Raw genomic sequence first — 10,942 nt, forward strand, 5'->3', positions numbered from 1 at the left:
GTAGCCCCCGCTCACCATAACTAGAGAAAATCCTCTGCAGGAAGGAAGACCCAGCACAGCCAAAAAAAAGATACATAAAATTATACAGAAAGAGAACTGGATGCTTCCCTACAGGAAAAAAAGCCAGAGGGAACAGTCGCCTCCTGGTGGTTGAGTGAGGTAACACACCATTCCGGGCTTGAGTCCGGCCAGCCAGGGACTTCACAGAGTGTGACCGTGTCTCCACACCCCAGTCTTGTCTACGCAGAAGAAACTAAGGACCTAACCAAAGTCTCCCCACTGACTGGGCCCTCTGAGCTACCCCTGCCCCTGTATGGAACAGAAAGCCATGATGTTTTAAAGCAGAGCCAGAGAAAGCCAAGCCCCTCCTCTCTGCTTTGGTATTTCAGAACTATAAAACAGGTGAAGGGGGAAAAAAAAAGAATTAAATGCTTAAAAAAATTTTTATAAGCTGAAAGAATGTGTTCTTAGAAATTTAAAATAACTGAAATAAAGATTAAAGCAAAAGAATGAAAAACAAATGTAAAACATGAAAAATAAGCAAAAGGTAAACAATAATTTTGAAACAGGAAAAAAAAGAATTTTAGAGAATCAGGTAAGGAAATGAAACATCCCTCTACTGAGGGCTCCAAAAACAGAAGATGAGGGGTGGAAATTACCAAAGAAACAGTAAAAGAGAATTTCCCCAAGCTGAAGTATAGGAATTTCTAGATTGAAAGAAGCGGAGACCTGTTTAAGAGGGAGGAGACATATGTATGCCTATGGCTGATTCAAGCTGATGTTTGGCAGAAACCAACACGATACTGTAAGGCAATTATCTTTCAATTAAAAATAAATTAAAGAATTTTTAAAAGAGACCCATTTAAAGGCATATTGTCATGAAATTAGTACTTCAAAAAAATCTTCTGGAACTTTTGTTTCCAAAGAGGAAACATATCATATACAAAAGAATGAGAAAAAACGGCATTGGCTTCACACACACACACACACACACACACATACACACACACAAATTGAAATCCAGAATTAGTAAAGACATGCCTTCGAACACTTCTGAGGAAAAACGATCTCCAACTTAGAATTCTATACTCAGTGAAACTGTTAATCATGAATGAAGACAATTGTTTGGTGGCACGCGGGATCTTATTCTCTGACCAAGGAACCAAGGATCAAACCCATGGCCCCTGCAGGGGAAGTGCACAGTCATAACCAGGGAATTCTGGTAAAAATATCTTCAAACCTGGAGGGTTTCAAAATTTATCTCCTGTGCCTGCCTTCTCTTTCTACAGGGAGAGTGAAACCAAATGAGAAAGTAAACAGAGAAGAAGAAAAACACAAGATCCGGTAAGCAGGGGTCCAGTCTACATGACACACAAAGGGAGTTCCCAGGATGACGTAAAAGGGAAATGCCTGCATGACCCACCACGGCTGTGGGGCGGCCTGAGCACAAACAACCCAGAGCAAACAGGAGCCACGGGCCGTGGGGGCATGACTCCTAGAGAAAACGGACCTGATAAATCATCTGTGGAAGACTATTCCCCTTCTGGGCTTCCCTGGTGGCTCAGATGGTAAAGAATCTGCCTGCAATGCGGGAGTCCCAGGTTCGACCCCTGGGTGGGGAAGATCCGCTGGAGAAGGGAATGGCTACCCACTACTCCAGTATTCTTGCCTGAAGAATCCTAAGGACAGAGAACCCTGGCAGGCTACAGTCCACAGGATTGCAAAGAGTTGGACACAGCTGAGCAACTTACATCCCCCTTCTGCCAAATATTTTGGCTTTTTCCATGATACCCCTCCTTTCAGTGCCCACTCCCGAGATTACAGACCCCTGCCCCCTGGGATGGCGAGCTTGGCCAAAGAACCTACTTGACCCAGCATATTGTGAGTAAACGTGATGAGTTATGTGAGTGGAAACTTTAAGAGCCAGTGTGTGCTCTCCCACCAATCGGCTCTGTTCCAAAAAGAGGTTACTCTTCACTCAGTCCCAGAGCAGAGACAGCATGTAGCCAAACTCAGACGGACTTCTATCATGAGAAAAATCAAACAAAACAACTTCTCTCTTGGAAATCACTGGAATTTGTGGGTAATTTGTTACCACAGCATGACCTATGTTCTGACTGATACATCATCTGATACATTTGACCACGTGGAAAACTGTATTGTAATAATGTGGGAAGACTTAGTGAGAGGTACCTGGAAAATTAAGCGATTACATTCATTTATTTAAAAAATATTTATTAGCTCCTAGCATGTGTCAGGAATTTTTTCCTAAGGCACTAAGAATATGAAAAACAAGAAGGTTAAAGAGACAAAATTTTTTTGGCCACGTCACATAGCATATGCTCAGCAGTGAAAGCGCAGAGTCCTAACCACTGGGCGGCCAGGGAATTCCCAAGTGAAAGTCGCTCAGTCATGTCTGACTCTGTGACCCCATGGACTACAGAGTCCATAGAATTCTCCAGGCCAGAATACTGGAGTGGGTAGCCTTTCCCTTCTACAGGGGATCTTCCCAACCCAGGGATCGAACCCTGGGTTGATCGCACATCATGGTAAGATTCTTTACCAGTTGGGCCACAAGGGAAGCCCAAAGAGGCGATTATTAGCAATTATTAATGTCAAAAAATGCTTATAGGAAAAAGAAAAAAAATCATAACATACTGCCTGCCTCATCAGAGAATAATGTTCACAGTTACCATATAAGAATTGATGAGAATAAAGGGAGGGTAAGCAGTGAAGTACGGAAGTAGTTATCTAAATCCTAATACACCATAATAGGATAATATCTAAAACTGATAATCAAAAAATTAGTTATAAACATATTATGAAAAATATATGGAATACACAAACTATTTAAGCTAATAAGTTCAGGAAGGTTGCAGAATACAACATCAATACATAAAACTCAATTGCATTTGCATATATACCAATAAGTAACGTGAAATTGAAAGTATTAATAAAATAATTTCATATGAAACAGCATCAAAAAGAATAAAATATTTAGGATTAAATTTGATAAAGGAAGTAAAGACATATATCCTATGTTTAGAATTGGAAAGACTTAGAGATCAAGCCAGTCAATCCTAAAGGAAATCAGCCTTAAATATTCACTGGAAGGACTGGTGCCAAAGCTCCAATAGTTTGATTACCTGATGTGAAGAGCTGACTCATTAAAAAGACCCTGATGCTGGGGAAAATTAAGGGCAAGAGTAGAAAGGGGTGACAGAGAATAAGATGATTGCATGGCATCACCGACTCAATGGACATGCTGCTAAGTCACGTCACTTGTGTCCAACTCTGTGTGACCCATAGACGACAGCCCACAAGGCTCCCCCATCCCTGGGATTCTCCAGGCAAGAACACTGGAGTGGGTTGCCATTTCCTTCTCCAATGCATGAAAGTGAAAAGTGAAAAGTAAAGTCGCTCAGTCGGGTCCGACTCTTCGCGACGCCATGGACTGCAGCCTACCAGCCACCTCCATCCATGGGATTTGCCAGGCAAGAGTACTGGAGTGGGGTGCCATTGCCTTCTCCGATGAGTTTGAGCAAATTCTGGGAGATAGTGAAGGACAGGGAAGCCTGGCATGCTGCAATCCATGGGGTCACAAAAAGTGGGACACGACTTAGCGACTGAAGAATAACAATTGTAAAGATGTTGTTTACATCTTTGTTGTAAAGATGGCCATACCACCCAAATTAATTTACAGACTCGATATAATCCCTATCACAATCCAAGCTGGCTTCTTTACAGGAAATGACAAACTGATCTTAAAATTCATGTAGAAATTCAAGGGATCCCCAAAGAACCAAACGGTCTTGAAAAAGAACAAAGCAGGAGGACACACATTTCTTGATTTGAAAACTGACTACAAAGCTATAGAGTCAAAACAGTGTTACTGGCATAATGATACTTAGAGATGTAACTCAATGGAATAGACTTGAGAGGCCAGAAATAAATCCACACATGTATGATCAATTAATTTTCATCAAGGGTGTCAAAATCATTCAATGGGGAAAGAACTGTCACTTCAACAACTGGTGTTGGGGCCACATGAATATGCACAAGTAAAAGAATGAACTTGAATCTCTATCTCACATATACAAAATTAATATTGGTATGGCCAAAAAATTTATGGAAGAAAGCATAGATGTAAATCTTTGTATCCTTGTACTAGACAACTGATGTATAAATATGACGCCAAAACCAGAAGCAAAAAAGAGAAAATAACAGGACTTCATCAAGATTAGAAACTTCCGTGCATGCAAGAAAGTAAAAAGACAACATACAAAGTGAGAGAAAATATTTGCAAGTCATATATCTAATGGGGTAGTATCCAGAATGGGAGAAGGCAATGGCACCCCACTCCAGTACTCTTGCCTGGCAAATCCCATGGACGGAGGAGCCTGGTAGGCTGCAGTCCATGGGGTCGCTAAGAGTCGGACATGACTGAACGACTTCACTTTCACTTTTCACTTTCATGCATTGGAGAAGGAAATGGCAACCCACTCCAGTGTTCTTGCCTGAAGAATCCCAGGGATGGGGGAGCCTGGTGGGTTGCCGTCTAAGGGGTTGCACAGAGTCGGACATGACTGAAGCGACTTAGCAGCAGCAGCAGCAATATCCAGAATACATAAAGAGTTCTCACAACTCAACATCAAAATGATAAATAACCAAATTAAAACATAGGGCAATGGAGAGACTGTTAACATGGGGTTTCTTTTTGAGGTGATGAAAAAGTTCTGTGTTAGATGGTGGTGATGGTGGCACCATATACTGAAAACCACTGACTTGTACACTTTTAAAAAGGTGAGTGTTACAATGTGTGAATTATACCTCAATTTTTGTAAACATTGAGAGAAAATATCAGTAGACACAGCTAACAGAGACGACAGTGGTAACTTCTAGAGAGCTCCACTGGCTCTACAAAGACAGTGAGCTGATAACTACTGCTTTTTCTTGCATCTCTTAGTATGTTTAGCATTCAATGCTATAAATATTTATTACTTTGATTTTTAAAAACTTATTTTAAAAACCACTGCATCTTAAAAAAAAAATCACTGCATCTCAAGCCCATTCAAGGTCTCAGAGGAGTCTGAGAATGGAATGAAAATACATCATTAGTGAATTATGCAATACTCTTCAAAAAACAAGACTTTTTACTTTTGGATAGGAAGGGAGTGGAATCTTGCCTGAACTCTATTTTCTTGAATTAAGACACAGGAAAGCTTTGGGGAAAGGAAGCACAGAAATAGAGGTGGCATTAGTTAACTTTAAGTCAATGAAAATCTAAAATCAAGGGGAAATTTAAATGAGTCAAGAGCTTCTTATTTATAAAATTGATTTAAATGGTTATGCTTGAAAATGAGGTTGGAAAAAGGGAGCCACTGGACTTCCCTGGTGGTTCAGGAATTAAGAATCCACCTTCCAATGCCACGAGAATGGGTTGGATATCTTCTCTGGGAGGATTTTACATGCCGTGGGGTAATAAAACTCGTTAGCCACAACTACTGAGCCCGCAGTCTGAAATAAAAGAAGCTACTGCAACAAAGAGTAACCCCTACACAACTAGAGAAAGGCCGAGAGAAGCAGCAAAGAAACAGTGGAACCAAAACCAAACAAATAAATTTTTTAAAGGGAGCCATTAAGTTATAAAATACCTTCAATTTCCAAATGAAGATAAGAATAGAGCTATCAGAAATAAAGTACTTACCAAGCACTCTAGATCAGTGTGACTCAAACTATTGGCTTGTGTAAAATACAATAAAAATGAATAACTAGAGAAATGAAATTAAGGAATGAATACATACAAGCTACAAAGCCAAATTTTCATTATCAGATTTAACAGACATTGGGCTTCCTCAGTGGCTCGGTGGTAAAGAATCCACCTACAATGCAGAAGACACAGGAGATGAGAGTTCCATCCCTGGGTCAGGAAGATCCCCTGGAGGGCATGGCAACCCACTCCAGTATTCCTGCCTGGAGAAGCCCATGGACAGAGGAGCCTGGTGGGCTAGAGTCCATAGCGTTGCCAAGCATCGGACACGACTGAGGTGACATCGTGTGTGCACATACACACACACACACACACACACACACACGCCTATATACATTAGAGAATGGGCCCAGGCTATATGTGTATACTTACATAGCAAAAGGTAGAAAATATCTAGGGACTTCCCTGGTGGTCCAGTGGTTAGAATGCCACACTTCTACTGCAGGGAACACGGGTTCCAATCCTGGTCAGGGAACTAAGCTTCCATAATTTGCATAGTGCAACCAAAAAAAAAAAAAAAAGATAGGGGCCAGACTTTATATTCATTAACCTTTAGGGCTAAGAGAAAAGGGACATAAAGAGGGAAATTTTTACCTTAGTTAATTCATACATTCACTCATGGTTTATTTGAAAATCATGTACCAAGGACCAATTATGTTCCAGGTAGGAAGAAAACAATGGCAGATAATAAGCAAGTAGACAACTTGAAAAGAAAGGAAGGAAAATAGGAAATTGGCAGGGAGAAGGGAGAGAGGGAAGGTGTAGGGAGGGGGAATGAAAGCAAATTCCAAAACAGCTGATAGCGGAGTATTTTGTCCTATTAGATGGTGGGTGCTAAATGGCTTCAGTTGTGTCTGACTCTGACTCTGTGAACCCGTAGCCGGCCAGGCTCCTCTGTCCACGGGATTCTCCAGGCCAGAATACTGGAGTGGGTAACCAATCCCTTCTCCAAGGGACCTTCCTGACTCAGGGATAGAACCCGGGTCTCCTGTACTGTAGGGGGATTCTTTACCATCTGAGCCACTAGGGAAGCCTGGTATACAGAAGCAAAGGAATACCTGCCCGCACCCACCAGGAGGTGGAAGAGACAAGGAAGCGTTCTTGCCTAGGGCCTCCAGAGCAGGAAGGTCCTGCTGTCATCTTGGTTTTGGACTTCTGACTTCAGAACTGTGAGATAATAAATTTCTGTTGTTTTAAGTCACCAAGTGTGTGATAATTTGTTACAATAGCCACAGGAAATTAATACACCATGATTACAGTAGTTAAAATACCAAAACTTAGAATACTATAAAATTGAATGAGAATTCTTTAATGCATCTTAATTGAGGAAGGAGCAGGTTAAATTCATATTGACTGGCATTTATAGACAATTTACTATAAGCACTTTAATGTATTAGTTCATTTAAGTCTTACAACAATGCTCTGAAGTAATTACTATCCCTTCTTAGTATTTGGAAACAAAAAAATCCAAGTACAGAGGTTTAAGTAACTTGGCTGATGTCATCCAGCCATGAAAGAGCCAATAAATTGTTGTTGCTGTTGTTGTTCAGTCACTAAGTTGTGTCTGACTCTTTGCAACTCCATGGAATGTAGCCCCCAGGCTCCTGTATCCATGGGATTCTCCAAGAATACTAGGATGGGTTGCCATTTCTTCCTCCTTGGGATCTTCCCAACCCACGAACAGAACCATGTCTCCTGCATCTCCTGCATTGGTAGGCAGATTCTCTGTCCGTTAGAATTCCCCAACCTCATTCTTGTTGTGTTGGGAAACTCCTCCCCAATTGCATGTGGTCCTGATGTAACTGTAAACTCAGTCCCACAGGGAAAACCATGAGACCCATACCTGCCAAAGTTCCTGGTACCCCCAGGCTCAGTGATGACTGAGGGGTGTTGCAGACATAGGATACAAAAAGATCAAGGAGAGTCCACTCTAAGATGGCTTTACCAATACTGGGAAGAGACACTAGTTTTCTTGGAGGTTCGAGGCTGGAAAGTATAGCTGTCAGTGATCCTCTTCCTCACCATTTGGGTAGAAATTGTAGAATAAAGCTGAGCAGAGCTGGGAGAGGGAGACAGAGCCCTGACTACCTCCTGTGAGTCCTGTTTCCAGCTTTCCTGAAGCTAGTGGCACTTTTGACTCTCTGGTTTTATCAATCCACTAATCTCTTTTAGCTAAAGCTAGTTTTGCTTGAAAACAAAAATAGCCCTAATACAAAGCCCAGGTTCAGCTTGAAATGCGGAGAAACGGGAAGGATGTTTATCAGCACTAAAAATAACCTGAACACTTCTTGGCCTTTTGGCTAAGATCAAGTGTAAACATAATCTGAAATTTCTTTCGGATGACTGGAGAGTTTGTCATTGATCTTAAAACAATTCTCTCCACTAAAATCTCATATTTATTTTAAATAGGAAGTATGCATGTCCGATGCTTTACGATCCCATGGACTGTGGCCCGCCAGGCTGTCCATGAAATTTTCCAGGCGAGAATACTGGAGTGGGTTGCCATTTCCTACTCTCGGGTATCTTTCCAACCCAGGGATCAAACCTGCATCTCCTGCCTCAGCAGGTGATTCTTTACCACCTCGCCACCTGGGAAGCCCAAACAGGAAGTGTTTTCCTCTGAATATTTGGTTAGCAGTTTATATATCTTTCTCTGTTTCTGCAATAGAATTACAGTTTGTACATTTTGCTGTTGTTCCCTTGCTATGTTATTCTCCCAGACAAGTATTTACATTCTTGATACTAAATTACAGCTGAAAATTTGTCTTCCGTCGTCCTGGAAAAGAAAGAGAAATAACATTGCTCGTAACCTAAGAAACTTGGAAGTGAGTTAAACCAGTCATCCTCAAACCTGGCTGTGCCTCAGATTCATCTAGGAGAGCTTTATTCCCCTGAAGTATGAATTTTGGCTCCATTCCAAATCTCACTGGAAGAAGATTGAGTTGAATTGATTTAACACTGAGCAATGCTATATGGGCTTCCCTGGCAGCTCAGACAGTAAAGAAACCGCCTGCAATGCAGGAGATCCAGGTTCAATCCCCGGGTTGGGAGGATCCTTTGGAGAAGGAAATCGCAAGGAACTCCAGTGTTCTTGTCTGGAGAATTCCATGGACAGAGGAGCCTGATGGGCTACCATCCATGTGGTCACAGAGTCGGACACAAATGAGCGAATAAGCACACACACTGCTCTAGTGAACGAAGTTATAATTCTTTCTTAAAGAAACAAAGATATAAAACATGATCTCTTCTGTCACTGGCCGGCATCCATGAGCTCATGAGACTCTGTTCCGCTTTGTGACTAGAGGAAAAGCTTTCACCTTGGAAGATTGAGCAACAGATGTTAATTCCAGGAACACTGAAATGAGAATACACAGATATAGTTCTAGAAATATTCTAGAGCTTTGTTCTGTGACGCAATTGAGTTGCCCGGAAAGAGTTTAGTCCTCTTTGATACTTGCCTTTGAGTTTTTTGTGGTGGGAGCAGAGTTGGGAATTCATTTTTCCTCACTACTTAGGCAATGTTCTCCTGAATATTCCATGCTATGCCCCAGAAATTACAGGGTTTCCCTCTCTGGCTGGGGAGAATACAAACTCTTCTCAGCCTTTTGTCATCTCTTAGGGTTGCCCTTTTTTTGGCACGGTTCTTTCCTCAGATTCAGATGTGGTTTTCTCACAGGCTGAGGACTTGCTGGCTGCCACCTGCAACCTGGAGCTTGCTGATCCACACTGGAACTCTCTGCACATTGCTTCTGTTTCTTAGCGCTTGGACCTGACAACGCTAGTCATGCTGGGCCTCCCTTGCCTTCCAGCTTTGTCTCCTCACAGAGGAGGCGGCCGGGCTCCACCCAGTTCCCCTGCCCACAAGGCAGCCTGGAAGACCCTCTCCAGACAGGAAGCTGTGCTACAATGTAGGGTTCACCACAGCTGCTTCCTTTCTCTCAGGAGCACTGACCATCCTTGTCTGATAGCCCACGTTTGGGAAACTGTTACTTGATGCATTCCAAATCCATGGTGGCTCAGTGGTAAAGAACCTGCCTGCCAATACAGGAGACACGAGACGTGGGTTCAATCCCTGTGTCAGTAAGATCCCCCGGAGGAGGGCACAGCAATCCACTCCAGTATTGTCTAGAGAATCCCATGGACAGAGGATCCTGGCAAGCTACAGTCCATGGGATCACAAAAGAGTCAGACCAGACTGAAGAGACTTAGCACACAGGCATTTAGTTCTCTCCATTCTTTTCTGTTCTTTAACTTCTTTAAATTGGTCCTGCTTACTTTCTGATAGAAACAGAGTAGAAAATGAGTGGTTACTAGGGGCCGGAGGTGGGGGAAACGGGGAGATTGGTCGAAGAGTGCAAACTTCCAGTAAGATGAATAAATTCTGTTGTTGCTCTTGTTCAGTCGCTCAGTGGTGTTCAACTCTTTGTGACCCCATGAACTGCTGCACACCAGGCTTCCCTGTCCATCACCATCTCCCAGAGTTTCCTCAAACTCATGTCCATTGAGTCAGTGATGCCATCCAGCAACCTCATCCTCTGTCGCCCCCTTCAATCTTTCCTCCCACCTTCAATCTTTCCCAGCATCAGGGTCTTTTCCAGTGAGTCGGCTCTTCTCATCAGGTGGCCAAACTACTGGAGCTTCAGCTTCAGCACCAGTCCTTCCCAGTGAATATTCAGTGTTGATTTCCTTTAGGATTTACTGGTTTGATCTCCTTGCTGTCCAAGGGACACTCAAGAGTCTTTTCCAGCAACACAGAAAAAGTTCTGAGGGCTTAATATACAGTGAGGTAGGAGGAGAAGGGGATAACAGAGGATGAGATGGTTGAATCACATCACTGACTCAATGGACATGAGTTTGAGCAAACTCTGGGAGATGGTGAAGGACAGGGAAGCCTGGAGTGCTGCAGTTCATGGGGTCTCAAGGAGTCGGACATGACTGAGTGACTGATCAACATTGTAATGCTGCTACTGCTAAGTCACTTCAGTCATGGCCGACTCTATACGACCCCATAGACAGGCTCCCCGTCCCTGGGATTCTCCAGGCAAGAACACTGGAGTGGGTTGCCATTTCCTTCTCCAATACGTGAAAGTGAAGTCGCTCAGTTGTGTCTGACTCTAAGCAGCCCCATGGACTGCAGCCTACCAGGCTCCTCCATCCATGGGATTTTCCAGG

The 10,942-nt window shown here is 42.8% G+C and overlaps 1 pseudogene; it reads left to right on the plus strand.

Moving 5' to 3' along the window:
- Positions 1 to 8,050: 8,050 nt before the first annotated feature.
- On the plus strand, positions 8,051 to 8,181 carry LOC114116501 (U2 spliceosomal RNA; annotated as a pseudogene).
- Positions 8,182 to 10,942: the final 2,761 nt, after the last annotated feature.

Source organism: Ovis aries, chromosome 9, assembly GCF_016772045.2.
Source record: "Ovis aries strain OAR_USU_Benz2616 breed Rambouillet chromosome 9, ARS-UI_Ramb_v3.0, whole genome shotgun sequence".
In the NCBI taxonomy this organism is placed as follows: domain Eukaryota; kingdom Metazoa; phylum Chordata; class Mammalia; order Artiodactyla; family Bovidae; genus Ovis; species Ovis aries.